Genomic DNA, 17,843 nt, shown 5'->3' with positions numbered 1-17,843 from the left:
CTAGTAGAAAAAGGGCCTGCAGTCCCGGTTCTTGAACCGGGACTAAAGGGTCGGTACTAATGCCCTGACCCTTTAGTCCCGGTTCAAACCAGAACCGGGACTAAAGGCCCTCCACATGGCCGCTGCCTAGAGGTCCACCTTTAGTCCCAGTTGGTAACACCAACCGGTACTAAAGGTAATTTTCTGATTTTTTTTTGAATTTTTTTTGAAATTTTTTTATTTTCAAATTTCTGATTTATTTTAACCTCTAATCTCTAATCACCCCTCTCATCACTGCTCAATTTAATCTCTAATCACCCCTCATCATTCCAAATCATCTAACTTCCCGGACGGTCACCCATCCTCCCACTCCCCCAGCCTGAGCACGCTTAACTTCCAGGTTCAATTCTCCCTCGTTTCCAAGTCCGCACTCGTTGTTTTCCTGACAATAGTAAGATGTTAATCCTATTAACCCTCAGGATTTTAGCTTGAGCATGAAGTCACACATTTCACTGTTTGAGTTTGAAACTATTGTTCTAAAAAACAATAATTATTTAGTAACACTAATATTTCTTGAATAAGTAGTTTGACCATTGTTTGACCACAGTTTGACCATAGTTTGACCAGATTTGACCAAAATTAAAAAACTGAAATAATTATTTAATAACACTAATATTCTTGAATAATTATTTAGTAACACTAATACTTCTTTAATAAGTAGTTTGACCATAGTTTGACCAAATTTAATGAAAATTTAAAAAAACTAAAATTTGAGCATAACTTTTTTCCTTTTGGAATTTGAGGATTCTACAAATTTTCAAACAGGCTGTAGGCGGTCTCCATCGGATGTAACTTTTTGAGTAGATGATTTTTCATATAAAAAACTTTTTAATCCGAGTTCGTATGCAAAAGTTATGTCCATTTTACAAATTCCAAAGTGATTTTGTAAATAAAGTCGAAATTCTTATTTGTAAATTTTCCCAACAACTAGACCACATATCACATGGGAAACTTATTTTATTTTATTTTTTTGACATTTCCATCATTTTCTTTTGTTTTTTCTAAAACTGAAAAGGCGGTCCAGGGGGGGTGAGAGTCTGAAAAGGCGGTCTAGCGTGGTGTCCTCCATAAGCCTCGGAGTGACACTTGCGTAGGATCTGTTTCTGTTCATGCTCAGGTACACAACGTCTAATAACACCATCTACTCCTTCCTTATAAAGATGTGGGTCATCCCAAAAGTAATGTCTCAAATCATAGAAGAACTTTTTCTTTTGTTGGTATGTGAAGCGAGGTGGCATAAACTTAGCAACAATATAATTAGCATAATCATCATACCATGGAGTACTACGAGAAGTACTTATAACATTTAATTGTTCATCAGGAAAGCTATCATTAATAGGTAGTGGGTCATCAAGAATATTTTCTAACCTAGACAAGTTGTCTGCAACGGGGTTCTCATCTCCCTTTCTATCAACAATATGCAAATCAAATTCTTGTAGCAAGAGAACCCATCTAATAAGTCTAGGTTTAGCATCTTTCTTTTCCATAAGATATTTAATAGCAGCATGATTAGTTTGAATAGTTACTTTAGAATCAACAATATAAGATCTGAACTTATCACAAGCAAATACAATTGCTAAAAGCTCTTTTTCAGTAGTAGCATAATTTCTTTGAGCATTGTCTAGAGTCTTACTAGCATAATGAATAACATTTAATTTCTTATCAACTCTTTGCCCTAGAACGGCACCTAGAGCATAATCACTAGCATCACACATAATTTCAAAGGGTAGGTTCCAATCAGGTGGCTGAACAATAGGTGCAGTGACTAATGCTTTCTTAAGTATTTCAAATGCTTCTACACAATCATCATCAAAGACAAATGGTATATCTTTTTGCAATAAATTAGTCAGTGGCCGAGAAATTTTTGAGAAGTCCTTAATGAACCTCCTGTAAAATCCGGCGTGACCAAGGAAACTTCTTATACCTTTGATGTCCTTGGGGTATGGCATCTTTTCAATAGCATCAACCTTGGCTTTATCAACTTCAATACCTCTTTCAGAAACTTTGTGCCCCAAGACAATACCTTCATTTACCATAAAGTGGCACTTTTCCCAATTCAAGACAAGATTAGTTTCTTCACATCTCTGCAAAACTCGATCAAGATTGCTCAAGCAATCATCAAAAGAGGAACCATAGACGGAAAAGTCGTCCATGAAAACCTCACAAATCTTTTCACAGAAGTCAGAGAATATAGCCATCATGCATCTTTGAAAGGTAGAAGGTGCATTAAATAAACCAAAAGGCATACGTCTATAAGCAAAAGTACCAAAAGGGCATGTAAAAGTAGTCTTTGATTGATCTCTAGCCGACACAGGTATTTGAGAGAAACCAGAATAACCATCTAGAAAGCAATAGTGTGCATGTTTGCATAATCTTTCTAGCATTTGATCAATAAAAGGTAAGGGGTAATGATCTTTCTTAGTAGCTTTGTTTAATTTGCGGAAATTAATTACCATCCTATAACCCATGATAATTCTTTGTGGAATCAATTCATCTTTATCATTAGGAACAACAGTAATACCTCCCTTCTTAGGGACACAATGGACATGACTTACCCACTCACTATCAGCGACGGGATAGATTATACCTGCCTCCAGAAGCTTTAGTATTTCTTTTCTTACCACTTCTTTCATTTTAAGATTCAGACGTCGTTGAGGATCACGAACTGGTTTGGCATCTGCTTCCAAATTTATTTTATGTTGACATAGAGTGGGACTAATGCCCTTGAGATCATCAAGAGTATATCCAATAGCAGCACGGTGCTTCTTCAGAGTTTCCAATATTCTTTCTTCTTCATGCTCTGAATGGTTAGCACTAATAATAATAGGATATATCTTATTTTCATCAAGATAAGCATATTTAAGATTATCAGGCAAAGGTTTAAGCTCAAACACGGGATCACCCTTGGGTGGAGGTGGATCCCCTAAAATTTCAACAGGCAAATTGTGATGCAGAATAGGTTCCTGTTTAAAGAATACTTCATCTATTTCCCTTCTTTCATTCATGAACATATCATTTTCATGGTTTAGCAAATAGTGTTCTAAAGGGTCACTAGGAGGTACGACAATAGAAGCAGGACCAATAATTTCATCCTTACTAGGTAATTCTTCCTCACGATGTTGTTTACTAAATTTAGAGGAATTAAACTCATGAACCATATCATCCAAGCCAACAGTAACAACATTCTTAGTGCAATCTATGGTAGCATTGACAGTATTTAAGAAGGGTCTACCAAATATAATGGGACAAAAGCTATCTTGCGGAGAAGTAAGAACAAGAAAATCAGCAGGATATTTAGTTTTCCCACACAAGACTTCAATATCTCTAACAATTCCAATTGATGAAATAGTATCTCTATTGGCAAGTTTAATAGTAACATCAATATCTTCTAACTCAACAGGTGCAATTTCGTTCTTAATTTCTTTGTATAAGTCATGAGGTATAACACTAGCACTAGAACCCATATCACATAAGCCATGATAACAGTGATCTCCTATTTTAACAGAAATAACAGGCACGCCTACCATAGGTATATGTTTATCTTTAGCACAAGGTTTAGCAATTCTAGCAGTTTCACCTTCGAACTGAATAACATGCCCATCAATATTATCAGACAAGAGATCTTTAACAATAGCAATATTAGGTTCTACTTTAACTTGCTCAGGAGGTGTATAAGTTTTAATGTTGCTTTTATGAACAACAGTTGAAGCTTTAGCATGATCCTTTATTCTAACAGGGAAAGGTGATTTCTCAATGTAAGAAGTAGGAACAATAGGATCATTATAAGTGACAGCCTTTTCTTCAACTTTAATAGGTGCAACTACTTTTACTTCTATGGGAGGATGATATTTAAACCACTTCTCCTTAGGGAGATCAACATAAGTAGCAAAAGATTCACAGAAAGAAGCTACTATCTCAGAGTCAAGTTCATATTTAGTGCTAAACTTACGGAAAATATCGATATCCATAAAAGATTTAACACAATCATACTTAGGTGTCATACCTGACTCCTTACCTTCGTCGAGGTCCCAATCTTCAGAGTTGTGTTTAATTCTATCCAATAAATTCCATCTGAATTCAATAGTATTCATCATAAAAGAGCTGGCACAAGAAGTATCGAGCATGGTTTGATTAATATGAGAAAGCCGAGCATAAAAACTTTGCATAATTATTTCTCTCGGGAGCTCATGATTGGGGCATGAATATAACATTGATTTAAGCCTCCCCCAAGCATGAGCGATGATTTCTCCTTCGTGAGGCCAGAAATTATATATATAATTGTGATCACGATGAACAAGATGCATAGGGTAATACTTTTGATGAAATCCCAACTTCAATCTTTTATAGTCCCATGATCTCATATCATCACATAGCCTATACCATATCAATGCGTCTCCCTTCAAAGATAAAGGGAAGACCTTCTTAGCAACATCATCGGGTATACTTGCAAGCTTAAATAATCCACAAACTTCATCCACATATATTAAGTGCTCATCAGGATGCTTTGTTCCATATCCTGTAAAAGGGTTAGCTAGCAGTTTTTCCATCATACCCGAAGGATACTTGTCGGTGTCAAAACCGGCAGATCTCGGGTAGGGGGTCCCGAACTGTGTGTCTAGGCCGGATGGTAACAGGAGGCAGGGGACACAATGTTTTACCCAGGTTCGGGCCCTCTTGATGGAGGTAAAACCCTACGTCTTGCTTCATTAATATTGAAGATATGTGTAGTACAAGAGTAGATCTACCACGAGATCAGAGAGGCTAAACCCTAGAAGCTAGCCTATGGTATGATTGTATGTTGTGATTGTTGTCCTACGGACTAAAACCCTTCGGTTTATATAGACACCGGAGAGGGTTAGTGTTACACAAGGTCGGTTACAAAGGAGGAGATATCCATATACGTATTTCCTAGCTTGCCTTCCATGCTAAGTAGAGTCCCATCCGGACACGAGACGAAGTCTTCAATCTTGTATCTTCATAGTCAAACAGTCCGGCCAATGGAGATAGTCCGGCTATCCGGAGACCCCCTAATCCAGGACTCCCTCAGTAGCCCCCAAACCAGGCTTCAATGACGACGAGTCCGGCGCGCAGTATTATCTTCGGCATTGCAAGGCGGGTACCTCTCCAAATTCTGTGTACCTGTCGAAATAATGTTCGGTTCCTTGTGATGGTTTCTACTCCTTGGCTTCTACGCCCAATAATGGCCACTTTCCACGTGTCGAGCGAATGTGAAGAGCCAGGGTGTTTTCACATTTCCCCCCTAGCTATGTAAATGAGCCGCCTATTTAAAAAGACGAGGATTCAGATCCAAATCACATCATTCTGCCTTGTCGAGTCTTCATCGGAGCATACCCGACAAAGATCCATTCCACGATGGCCGGTCGACGCAGCTCCTCCTCTCGCACCCCTAGTTCCAAGCCTGGAGATTGGGAGAGATGTTCCACCCCGCACAGCAAATTGGTGATGCTTCAGTCCAAGGGATTTCTTCCCCCGTCGTACCTGGTCCCGGTTCGAGCCAGGCTTGCCACCTACAATGGCGGAGAGCAAGCGGAGAGCCGTCCCAATCCCTCCAAGGGAGAGCGGGTATGCCTTGTCCCTTATCTGGTAAGAGGGCTCGGATTCCCAATTCATCCGTTTCTCCAGGGGCTTCTGGAGTTCTATGGCCTCCAGCTGCACAACCTTACGCCTGCCTCCCTGCTGCATATCGCGCGATTCGTAGCCCTTTGCGAGTTATTTTTGGGCTATGAGGCTCATTTCGCTCTGTGGAAGAAGCTGTTCTGCCTTGTGCCCCATTCTAAGAAGGGATTAATATATCAAGTGGGCGGAGCCGAAGTGTGGCGTATTGCCGGGACCGAATACCTGTCTGGGACCCCGAAGAAGACGTCCGAAGACTGGCCTTCAGAATGGTTTTATATAGAAGATGTCCCCCTTCCGGACCCTATTTGGATCGGCCTTCCTGAGTTCGACAACGCCCCTTTGAAGAAGCGCCGGAGCTAGCGTCCACGGAGCTCCCTGGAGGAAGACGACTGGGACATTCTTTATCTGATGAGCCGGATAAGTTCGTTAGCTCGATCCGGATTGACCATGATCGAGGTCATGGCTATATGCATTATGCGGGGGGTGCAGCTGCTCCAGTATAGAGGCCACCCCATGTGGGATTTCAACGGGGTGGATGACGCCACCCGCCACAGCCGCAAAGGGCCGGGATCGGCTGCTGATCTAATAAAGATCTTGTCCACTTTATACAAGGGAGAAGAGGAGGAATTCCTCTGTGTCAACCCGCAGGGCGGATTCTCTATGTACAATACTCCGAGCTGGGTAAGCGGAGACTTTTTCTCGCCCATCTGTTTCGTATTCCCGTAGTTTAAGTATTCATTCTAGCGATTTCATCGCAGGAGCTGCGACAGGCAGTAAAGGAGATAAACAACCCTCCTCCACAGCCCGAGGACCCTGGACGGTCCCTTGACCCGGCCTCCCAGGAGGATCCGGACATATCCGTGGAGCTGATCGACGGGGTATTTTACCAAGGGAGTAATGACAATACCTTGGTGGCCATTACGGCCGATTACCCTGGGCTAGTTCCAGCCTCACAGGTGACTGAGACCGAAGTCCCATCACTTAAAAAGGGATCCGTCCTTGTGCTCTTTTTTTATTGCCATATAACAGCCGTGTTTTGCAGGGGAGGTCCTCGGGGCAGAAGGCCGAGCCTGTGGCAACTAGCCAACAAGGGGCCGCTAGGCCCGGCAGGCTGAAAAGATCCGCAGTCCGGATTGAGGCACCGGCACAGCGGTATGGCGCGTCGTCTTTATTGCAAGACATTATTTACAGAGGCATATTAACGCCCATGCCTTCTTTTCAGGAAAAAGAGCGCTCGCCGGACTATACCCGGAGAGGCTACCAACCACGCCTCCACAAGCCAGGCTCCAAGGCCGGACTCAGAGGTGGGAACGAGTACAAGGCGTGCGCTGGGTGCTCCTCCGACAGAGGATACAGATAGACTGTCCGCCACCCATTCCGAGGTGGAAAGTGCCATGAACCACATGCGTTGCCGGACTGTTCTTCGTGACGCTTGTTTCTCACAAGAGGCATTGGATGCCTTCAACTCGGGAGACGCGCACCTCCGTGCCGCTCAAAATGGTCTAGCCAGAGCGACAGAGCAGTATGTAAAAGACATACGGGTGAGAAAATTTGATGATTATATATATCAGTAGCCCCTGAGACTTGAAATAGTTAGGATAACTGATTTAAGGATCATTTGTTATGTAGGTTCTTACAGAAAAGAATACTCAACTGTCCCAGGAGCTGGAACAGTGCAAAGCCAACTTCAGGCCGCACTGGCCGCAACAAGGGAGCCCAAAGAGACCCCCTCTGGTAACATATCCGTCAAATGATAAGTATCATATTAGAGTGCGGCTTTATATGCAGTTCTGACGATAAAATTGCAGATGACGCTGGAGTGAATCCAGATAAGCAACATCTCATACGCTAGCTGAAGGCCGGTGAGAGCGTGCTTACAAGGGTGAGGAAGGAGAAGAATGATCTCCAAGATGCCAACACCAAGCTGGTCGTGGAACTAAAAGATGTCCGTGCCCAACTGTCGGACTCTGTTATGGAGAATCGGCGGCTTCGACGCGGCATATTTAGTAAGTGCTTGAACGAACTTTGAAAAAGAGTTCGCCGAGGAAGCTGGCTAACAGAGTTATGTCTGTAGGTATGCTAACAGGTCGTCCTACCGAGGAGATGCCTAGTTCAACGGGTGATCTTCTTCCCGAGCTCACACAGTTGCACGAACGAGTTCGGTAGGTGATGCAAGGCGTTGCCCAGGCCTTGTGGCCGTCCGTCTCCATACCCGAAGGTCTTGGAGAGCTTGCAGAAAAGCTGAAGGGAGCACAGTGGCGCTTCCGATTATGGAAGATATCGGCCTGCCGTCAGGGCGCCAGGGAAGCTTGGGCAATGGTGAAGACACGGTACACAAAGGCTGACCCGAACCACATGGCCGAAGTCGGACCTGTGGGTCCTGATGGCAAGGAGATCCCTGTGAATTTAGTGTACGACCAAGTAGAATTGGCTGCAAAGTATTCCCAACAGGACTGTAGACTAGACAGCCTATTGGATGGCATTGAAGAGGAATTCAACCAGTCAAATTGACTATGTAATTTTAAAGTGACATATATGATGCCTTGTAGCCGGATTGTAGATCGTTTGTCGTGGCAGACCTTTTCGCTTCAACCTCGGGACCCGACAGTCTGGAGTGTATCCGAATACCCTCTCAGTTATATAAGAACCGGGGCATGCGTGGAGACCAGGCGTAGGGGTCATTAGTGCTTTATCAGACAAGTGCCCAACTAGTTATGTTATATTACATGGGTAGTAAGAAACATCTTCCAGAGAGAATAGTTCTGTTAAGGGTTCCTTTCCCTGGTTTGGCTCGTACTTCTCTGCTTTGGTATCTGCGAGCCTGTTGCTGGTAAAATGCGGAACGGGCTTTGGCTACGTCGCGCTCTTCCTCCAATGTGTACAGGCCGTCCTGCCGATCAATCTCGGCTTCTCTTTCTTCGTACATGCGCACTCGAGGTGAGTCATGAATTATGTCACAGGGCAGGACTGCCTCTGCGCCGTACACCATAAAAAATGGTGTATATCCGGTACTACGATTCGGCGTGGTCCGCAGTCCCCAGAGTACGGAGTCAAGCTCGTCTACCCAGTGCGTATCGGACTCCGTTAAGGAGCGCACTAATCGGGGTTTAATGCTGCTCATTATAACACCATTTGCTCGTTCGACTTGACCATTGGTTTGTGGGTGATAGACTGAAGCGTAATCGAGCTTGATGCCCATTTTGCTGCACCAGAGTTTTACCTCGTCGGCCGTGAAGTTCGTGCCGTTATCAGTGATGATGTTGTGGGGGACACCGTAACGGTGTACAACCCCGGATATGAAATCTATCACCGGTCCGGATTCAACTGTTTTTACCGGTTTAGCCTCTATCCATTTGGTGAATTTATCCACCATGACCAATAAGTATTTTTTTCTTGTGGGTTCCCCCTTTAAGGGGTCCGATCATGTCAAGCCCCCAGACCGCGAAGGGCCATGTAATGGGGATCGTTTGGAGGGCGGTGGGTGGCATGTGGCTTTGATTTGCAAAGAGCTGGCAACCGGTGCAACGTTGGACCAAGTCCTGTGCATCTGCCCGGGCCGTTGGCCAATAAAATCCTGTGTAGAAGGCCTTGCTTACAAGAACCCGGGCTGCGGCGTGATGACCGCCGAGTCCGGTGTGAATTTCTGCCAAAAGATTCCGCCCTTCCTCTTCGGAGATGCACCTTTGAAGGACTCCGGTAGCGCTTTTTTTGTACAATTCTCCCTCGAGGACCCTGTAGGCTTTGGATCGCCGCACTATGCAGCGTGCCTCATTTTGGTCCTCCGGAAGTTCCTGTCTAATTAGGTAGGCCAGGAATGGTTCTGTCCACGGGGCAATAATGGCCATTATTTCGTGGGCTGATTGTGTTATTTCGGTGGCGGAGCCTCCGATTGTGTCAGAGAGTTTGGTATCTGGTATTTTGGCCGGGTCCGCACTGTTGTTACCGGTGTCCCCTTCCCATGCTACGGATGGCTTGAAAAGCCTTTCCGGAAAAATGTTGGGAGGGACCGCGTCGTGTTTTGCGCCAATGCGGGCGAGGATATCCGCCGCCTAATTGTTTTCTCGAGCCACATGGTGAAATTCGAGCCCCTCGAACCGAGCTGACATTTTTAGGACGGCATTGCGATATGCGGCCATTTTTGGATCCTTGGCATCAAAGTCTCCATTTATTTGGGATATCGCGAGGTTTGAATCCCCGCGCACCTCTAGGCGTTGAATGCCCATGGATACTGCCATCCGGAGACCATGTAGAAGGGCCTCATATTCGGCTGCGTTGTTGGAGTCCGTATACATTATCTGCAGTACGTATTGAACGGTGTCTCCTGTTGGGGACGTCAAAACGATGCCAGCCCCCAGACCAGCCAACATTTTGGAGCCGTCGAAGTGCATGATCCAGTTTGAATATGTGCCGTACTCTTTAGGGAGTTCGGCTTCCGTCCATTCAACGACGAAGTCAACCAAAACTTGCGATTTAATAGCTCGCCGTGGCTTGTAAGTTATGTCGAACGGGAGGAGCTCAATGGCCCATTTGGCAATCCGGCCCGTCGTGTCGCGGTTGTTTATAATATCGTTAAGTGGTACTTCCGAGGCTACCATTATCGAACACTCCTGAAAGTAGTGTCGCAGCTTCCGGGATGCCATAAATACCGCGTACGCTATCTTTTGATAATGCGGGTACCGTGATTTGCATGGAGTAAGGACAGTGGACATGTAGTAAACCGACTTTTGAAGGGGAAATTTGTGTCCGTCCACTTCTCGCTCGACGACAAGCACTGCGCTTACTACTTAATGAGTTGCCGCAATGTATAATAGCATTGGTTCGCCAATGTTTGGCGCGGCCAGGACTGGGTTTGTTGCCAATATGGCTTTTATTTCGTTGAGTCCGGCCGTGGCGGCGTCCGTCCACTCGAAGTGTTCGGTGCGCCAGAGGAGGCGATAAAGGGGTAATGCCTTTTCTCCCAAGCGGGAGATAAAGCGGCTTAGAGCCGCCACGCATCCAGTTAATTTTTGTATTTGTTTGAGGTCTGTTGGGGTAGCCAACTGTGACAATGCTCAGATTTTGGCCGGATTAGCTTCAATACCTCTACTGGAGACAATGAATCCTAGGAGCTTTCCTGCTGGTACGCCGAAAACACATTTTTCCGGATTGAGCTTGATGTCATATGTTTGGAGGTTGTCGAATGTGAGCCTCAAGTCGTATACTAGAGTTTCAACATGCTTGGTTTGAATGACCACGTCATCCACGTATGCCTCCACTGTTTTTCCGATCTGGTTTGCCAGGCATGCCTGAATCATGCGCTGATATGTTGCACCGGCGTTTTTTAGCCCGAAGGGCATTGTGTTGAAGCAGAATGGGCCGTATGATGTGATTAATGCCGTTGCGGCTTGGTCTGGCTCTGCCATTTTGATTTGATGGTAGCTGGAGTATGCGTCAAGGAAACACAATGAATCGTGTCCTGTGGTAGCATCGATGATTTGATCAATGCGAGGGGGGGGGAGGGATCCTTTGGGCAGGCCTTGTTAAGGTCTTTAAAATCGACGTCCTTCTTTGGTACCATCACCAGGTTTGCTAGCCAGTCCGGATATTTTATGTCTCTGATGAATCCGTCCTCCAATAGCTTGGCTAGTTCCTCTCCCATGGCTTGTCTTTTAGGCTCGGAGAAACGTCGAAGAGCCTATTTCACTGGCTTGAATCCTTTTAGGATATTTAGGCTGTGTTCAGCCAGCCTGCATGGGATTCCTGGCATGTCTGAAGGGTGCCAGGCAAAAATGTCCCAGATCTCGCGTAGGAACTCTCGCAGTGCGGCGTTGACATCAGGGTTTAATTGTGCCCCGATGGAAGCTATTTTTGTAGGGTCCGTTGGATGGACTTGGAATTTGACTATTTCGTCTGTCGGCTTAAAGGAGGTGGACTTGGATCTTTTATCGAGTATCACGTCATCCCTATTCACCGTGGAGCGCAGCGTAGTTAGTTCTTCGGCCGCTAGGGCTTCGGATAGTGCCTCAAGGGCCAGTGCAGTTGTCTTATTTTCGGCGCAGAGTGCTATGACCGGATCACTAACAAGAGTGATGATTCCGTTGGGCCCGGGCATTTTGAGCTTCATGTACCCGTAATGGGGTATGGCTTGGAAGACTGTAAACGCCTCCTGCCCTAATAGAGCGTGGTATCCACTACTGAACGGGGCCACTTGGAATGTAATTCTTCAGATCTGTAATTATCCGGCGTACCGAATACCACGTCTAGTGTGATTTTTCCAGCGTAGCGTGCTTCCCGACTGGGGATTATTCCTCTAAAGGTTGTGCTGCTTTGCTTAATGCGGCTCCAGTCTATTTCCATCTTTTGAAGAGTTTCCTCATAGATGAGGTTTAATCCGCTGCCGCCGTCCATGAGTACCTTGGTGAGTCAAAAGCCGTCCACGATTGGACTGAGGACCAATGCAGCTGGTACTCGGGCTGTTCGGAGTTTAGGTTCATCACTGGCAGTGAAGGTAATAGCCGTGTCGCTCCAAGGATTTTTTTCTGCTATGTGGCAGATTTCGGACGTGCTGCGGAGTGTTCGCTTCCGTCTATAATTTGACGCGAAGGTCTCAAAGACCGTTAAGACCGTATTGTTGTCCTCGGGGTGGTGCTCTGTTGTTTTTGGGAGGAGTAGATCCTCACCACTTTTGGCCACCTGCCGGAGTATCCAGCATGCTCTAAGGCTGTGCGTTGGTATCGCATCCGCTGTACTATGAATTTTGCAGGGTCCGTGGAGCCATCCCTCCAGTACGGTTCCTTGCCCCGTAGAGGGCTTTTGCTTTTTGGTAGTTAACCCAGGTGTATTGTGATAATGCAACCTTTTATTTTGGACTGGGTTTGTGTTCAGGGCCGGATTATCCCAAAATTTTATTTCGGTTTTCCAGGCGCTTTCCATCGCACAGTACTTTCGCACTATGGACACCAAGTCGGCAAAGCGTGTAATTTCGCGACGACTTATGGCGTTGAGGATTCCCTTGTCCGTGCAATTATTGCAGAAGAATGAAATTGCGTCTTCCTCGTGGCAGTCCTTTATCCTGTTCTTGACCAGGAGGAATCTGGCCCAGTAATGGTGTACTGTTTCTTCGGGCTCTTGCCTAATTTGGGATAGATCACGTATGTTTGGGTGGGTGGGTGGAATTGAATCCGAATCCTCACCCAATCTGAGGCTTAGTGGCCAAGGAGTTTCCGAACTCGACAGTTTGGATTCTTGGATGTTTTCCGATAAATCTAGCCCGCTGCCTGATTCTGGGTTCAGGCTTTGAGTGACATCCTCCCCTCCGCGGGTATCCGGCTTGGAGGGATCGGGAATCCGGATGTAGCTAGTCCTTAAGATGGATGAAGGATTGCCGCATTGTTCTTCCACCACTGCAACGTGATGGGGGACCTGGGGAGAGTTAATTTCTCTCAGATCGGGTTGAGGCCCAATCTGATCGTAGTCTATAGCGATTCCCAGGGCGGCGATGCGATCCAAGAGCTCGTTCAGGGAGGAGAGCTCCATTGGATCTAACTGCTCGACGAGTTCCGATTTGACGTGAAGATTGCTTTCTATGACCCGAGAAGTCATCGTCGGCTCAGCGGCCGAACAGGCGGTCATAAGAAAACCACCTAGCCGGAGAGTTTGGCCGATAGCCAGAGCTCCCTCAGCGATAGTGCCGTCTTTAAAGATGGGATGAGACATCCTTCCTGGTGGCGACGGCACAGCGGAAGTCTCAATGAAAGCACCAATGTCGGTGTCAAAACCGGCAGATCTCGGGTAGGGGGTCCCGAACTGTGCGTCTAGGCCGGATGGTAACAGGAGGTAGGGGACACGATGTTTTACCCAGGTTCGGGCCCTCTTAATGGAGGTAAAACCCTACGTCATGCTTGATTAATATTGAAGATATCTATAGTACAAGAGTAGATCTACCACGAGATCAGAGAGGCTAAACCCTAGAAGCTAGCCTATGGTATGATTGTATGTTGTGATTGTTGTCCTACGGACTAAAACCCTTTGGTTTATAGAGACACCAGAGAGGGTTAGGGTTACACAAGGTCGGTTACAAAGGAGGAGATATCCATATACGTATTGCCTATCTTGCCTTCCACGCTAAGTAGAGTCCCATCCGAACACGAGACGAAGTCTTCAATCTTGTATCTTCATAGTCCAACAGTCCGGCCAATGGAGATAATCTGGCTATCCGGAGACCCCCTAATCCAGGACTCCCTCAATACCCATAAGGAATTTCATTTTCAATAGGTTCAGTAGGTTGAGGAGCAACTCTTTGGTCTACTGGTCGGGGTGAAGATACCCCGAACAAGCCCCTCAGAGAATTACTTTCCATTGTAACAAGTGACAGAAAATTTCAGCACACTATATAAATTTTTCCTTACCAAATTCCACCTACCAAAGGTGCTACACTCCCCAGAAACGGCGCCAGAAAAGAGTCTTGATGACCCACAAGTGTAGGGGATCTATCATAGTCCTTTCGATAAGTAAGAGTGTGGAACCCAACGAGGAGCAGAAGGAAATGATAAGCGGTTTTCAGCAAGGTATTCTCTGCAAGTACTGAAATAAGTGGTAACAGATAGTTTTGTGATAAGATAGGTTATAACGAGCAACAAGTAACAAAAGTGAATAAATTGCAGCAAGGTGGCCCAATCCTTTTGTAGAAAAGGACAAGCCGTAACAAACTCTTATAATAGGAAAAGCGCTCCCGAGGACACATGGGAATATCGTCAAGCTAGTTTTCATCATGTTCATATGATTCTCGTTCGATACTTTGATAATTTGATATGTGGGTGGACCGGCGCCTGGGTGCTGTTCTTACTTGAACAAGAATCCAACTTATGATTAACCTCTATTGCAAGCATCCGCAACTACAACAAAAGTATTAATGTAAACCTAACAATAGCATGAAACATATGGATCCAAATCAGCCCCTTACGAAGAAACGCATAAACTAGGGTTTAAGCTTCTGTCACTCTAGCAACCCATCATCTACTTATTACTTCCCAATGCCTTCCTCTAGGCCCAAATAATGGTGAAGTGTTATGTAGTTGACATTCACATAACACCACTAGAGGCTAGACAACATACATCTTATCAAAATATCAAACGAATACCAAATTCACATGACTACTCATAGCAAGACTTCTCCCTTGTCCTCGGGAACGAACATAATTACTCACAAAGAATATTCATGTTCATAATCAGAGGGGTAATAATGCATATAGGATCTGAACATATGATCTTCCACCAAATAAACCAACTAGCATCAACTACAAGGAGTAATCAACACTACTAGCAACCTACTAGCACCAATCCCGGACTTTGAGACAAGAATTGGATACAAGAGATGAACTAGGTTTGGAGATGAGATGGTGCTGGTGAAGATGTTGACGGTGATTGCCCTCTCCCGATGAGAGGAGCGTTGGTGATGACGATGGTGATGATTTCCCCCTCCCGGAGGGAAGTTTCCCCGGCAGAACAGCTATGCCGGAGCTCTAGATTGGACCCACCAAGGTTTCGCCTCGTGGCGGCGGAGTCTCGTCCCGAAAAGTACCTTCCTATTTTTTTCTCATCGAAAGACCTCATTGTCGGTGCCAAAACCGGCGGATCTTGGGTAGGGGGTCCCGAACTGTGCATCTAGGCCGAATGGTAACAGGAGGCAGGGGACACGATGTTTTACCCAGGTTCGGGCCCTCTTGGTGGAGGTAAAACCCTACGTCCTGCTTGATTAATATTGAAGACATGTGTACTACAAGAGTAGATCTACCACGAGATCAGAGAGGCTAACCCTAGAAGCTAGCCTATGGTATGATTGTATGTTGTGATTGTTGTCCTACGGACTAAAACCCTTCGGTTTATATAGACACTGGAGAGGGTTACGCAAGGTCGGTTACAAAGGAGGAGATATCCATATACGTATTGCCTAGCTTGCCTTCCACGCCAAGTAGAGTCCCATCCGGACACGAGACGAAGTCTTCAATCTTGTATCTTCGTAGTCTAACAATCCGGCCAATGGAGATAGTCCGGCTGTCCGGAGACCCCCTAATCCAGGACCCCCACAGTAGCCCCTGAACCAGGCTTCAATGACGACAAGTCCGGCGTGCAGTATTGTCTTCGGCATTGCAAGGCGGGTTCCTTCTCCGAATACTTGACAGAAGAAGTTGAATACGAGGATATTGTCCGACCCTACAAAATAAATTCCACATTCCACCGTAGAGAGAATAACGTTTTCGCAGATCTAATTTGCTGGCTTGTTTTGGCAGCATGACGTTACATCACGGCCCAGTGATTATTCGAACCGTTTCTTTTAACCAGCTCCACACATAACGCGAGGCGGTTTCGTGACACGTCTTGCCGAAGCGGAGATCGTGTTCCCCCAATTACGGGATTCTCATTAATGCGGTCGTGGGTAACCCAACCGTGTTTAGGACTCCTAGATTATAGGCAAGTCCTAAACGGCTACGGAGAGGACGCTTGATATTCACCCTCTTTATAAAGGGACGAGGTTTTTGGTTTTTCTCTCTCATGCTCAATCGAATCCTTCCTCCGCCTCGAGTTCTAACACCCAAAGCCCAGGTTAGGTGCTCCGGATCTTCAATCATGTCCGGATCCAGCCTTCAAGGCCGACGGATGCCCTCCTCCATGATGGAAGAGGACATTAAGAAGTTGAGGGAGGCCAGATACCTGACCGCCGAGGTTTCGCATCCGCTGCCTGCTCGAGGGCAGGTCGTCCCTACTCCCGAACCCAACGAGAACGTTGTGTTCGTCTCCCACTTTCTCCGAGGTCTAGGCCTCACTCTGGATCCTTTCGTCAGGGGTTTGATGTTCTATTACGGGCTAGATTTTCACGATCTAGCTCCGGACTCCTTTCTCCACATCTCGACGTTTATTGTCGTGTGTGAGGCCTTCCTCCGTGTTACCCCTCACTTCGGCCTGTGGCTCAAGACCTTTGAAGTAAAGCCGAAGATGATCGAGGGGCAACAGGCAGCGTGCGGAGGTGCATCAATAGGCAAGATGGCAGGAGCTCCATGGCCGGAAGGTTCCTTTCCAGAGGTGTCCGAATTATGGCAACGGGAGTGGTTTTACATCACGGCTCCCCGAAGTGCCAAGTGGGCGGCTGCCCCCGCTTTCCGCTCGGGCCCCCCACCACAACTGATGTCATGGGTTAGAAGAGGCCTGAGCTGGGGTCCAGCCAAGGACGTGCCTATACTGCAAAGCCGCATTCGAGATCTCTTCGAGGGAGATTTTAATTTGGCTGTGGTAATACAAGTTATGCTGGTTCGTCGAGTCCAGCCTTGCAGATGCCGGCCCCTTCGCTTGTGGGAGTTCAACCCAGAGGGACCGCGTGCCATTTAAAGTTTCCTCAGCCTGACGCACGAGGAGATGTACAAGTCATTCTTCGGATCTCAAGTGGAGTGTCCGGATATTACCGAGGACGTGGGCCTGAGCAGTAACCGCGCCGCCGAACAAGTAAGAAATCCTCTGGCCGAACACACTGTCTTTTATTCGAAGTTGTTTCTGAGAGTTCACTTTTTGACCAGGACTGGCTAACGAAGGCGAAGATGATTCGGTGTTTGGCCCCCCTCCCTGAGGGTTTGGAAAATCCGATATTGGAAAAGATGCTCGAGGTCGCACCTTGCCCGGAGCCCTCGAAGGAAGATACCGGGGGGGATAATACGGGCGGACGTGGGCCCCCGTCGCTGCTCGTTCCAACCGAGGGAATGAGCGTCTCCATGAAGGAGGACAACCGGGGGAGGAAAAGGACTGCTTCTGAGGATCCGGAAGCCGAAGCCTCCAAACGGGAGAAGAAATCTCCCACAGAAGGTCCCGCCTTGGGGGGTGCTCCTGCCGCACACAGTCCACGGGGGGATCTGCCCTCCAACGAGTCGTAAGTGATCCCAAAATACTTTAAGGTATGCTATATTTCTTCTGAGAAAATAACCACCGCATATATCTTGCAGTTCGGGCCTTAGCCCCTCTCAGATGAGCTCGTCTTCGGGGGATCTTTTTCCAGAGATGACGGAGAGCGAAACGCCTCCCCCGGACTCCTCCGCTCCAGAAGTGGGTGACCCCGAAGTGTCATCACGGAGGGCCTCTCCGAATCCGGTGAGACCAGAAGATAATCCCATAGACCCCCGAAGTCCCCAGTGTCCGGCTCCCGA

This window comes from Triticum urartu, chromosome 2 (genome assembly GCF_003073215.2).
Source record: "Triticum urartu cultivar G1812 chromosome 2, Tu2.1, whole genome shotgun sequence".
Classification (NCBI taxonomy): domain Eukaryota; kingdom Viridiplantae; phylum Streptophyta; class Magnoliopsida; order Poales; family Poaceae; genus Triticum; species Triticum urartu.
Note: the sequence above shows the minus strand (reverse complement) of the source record.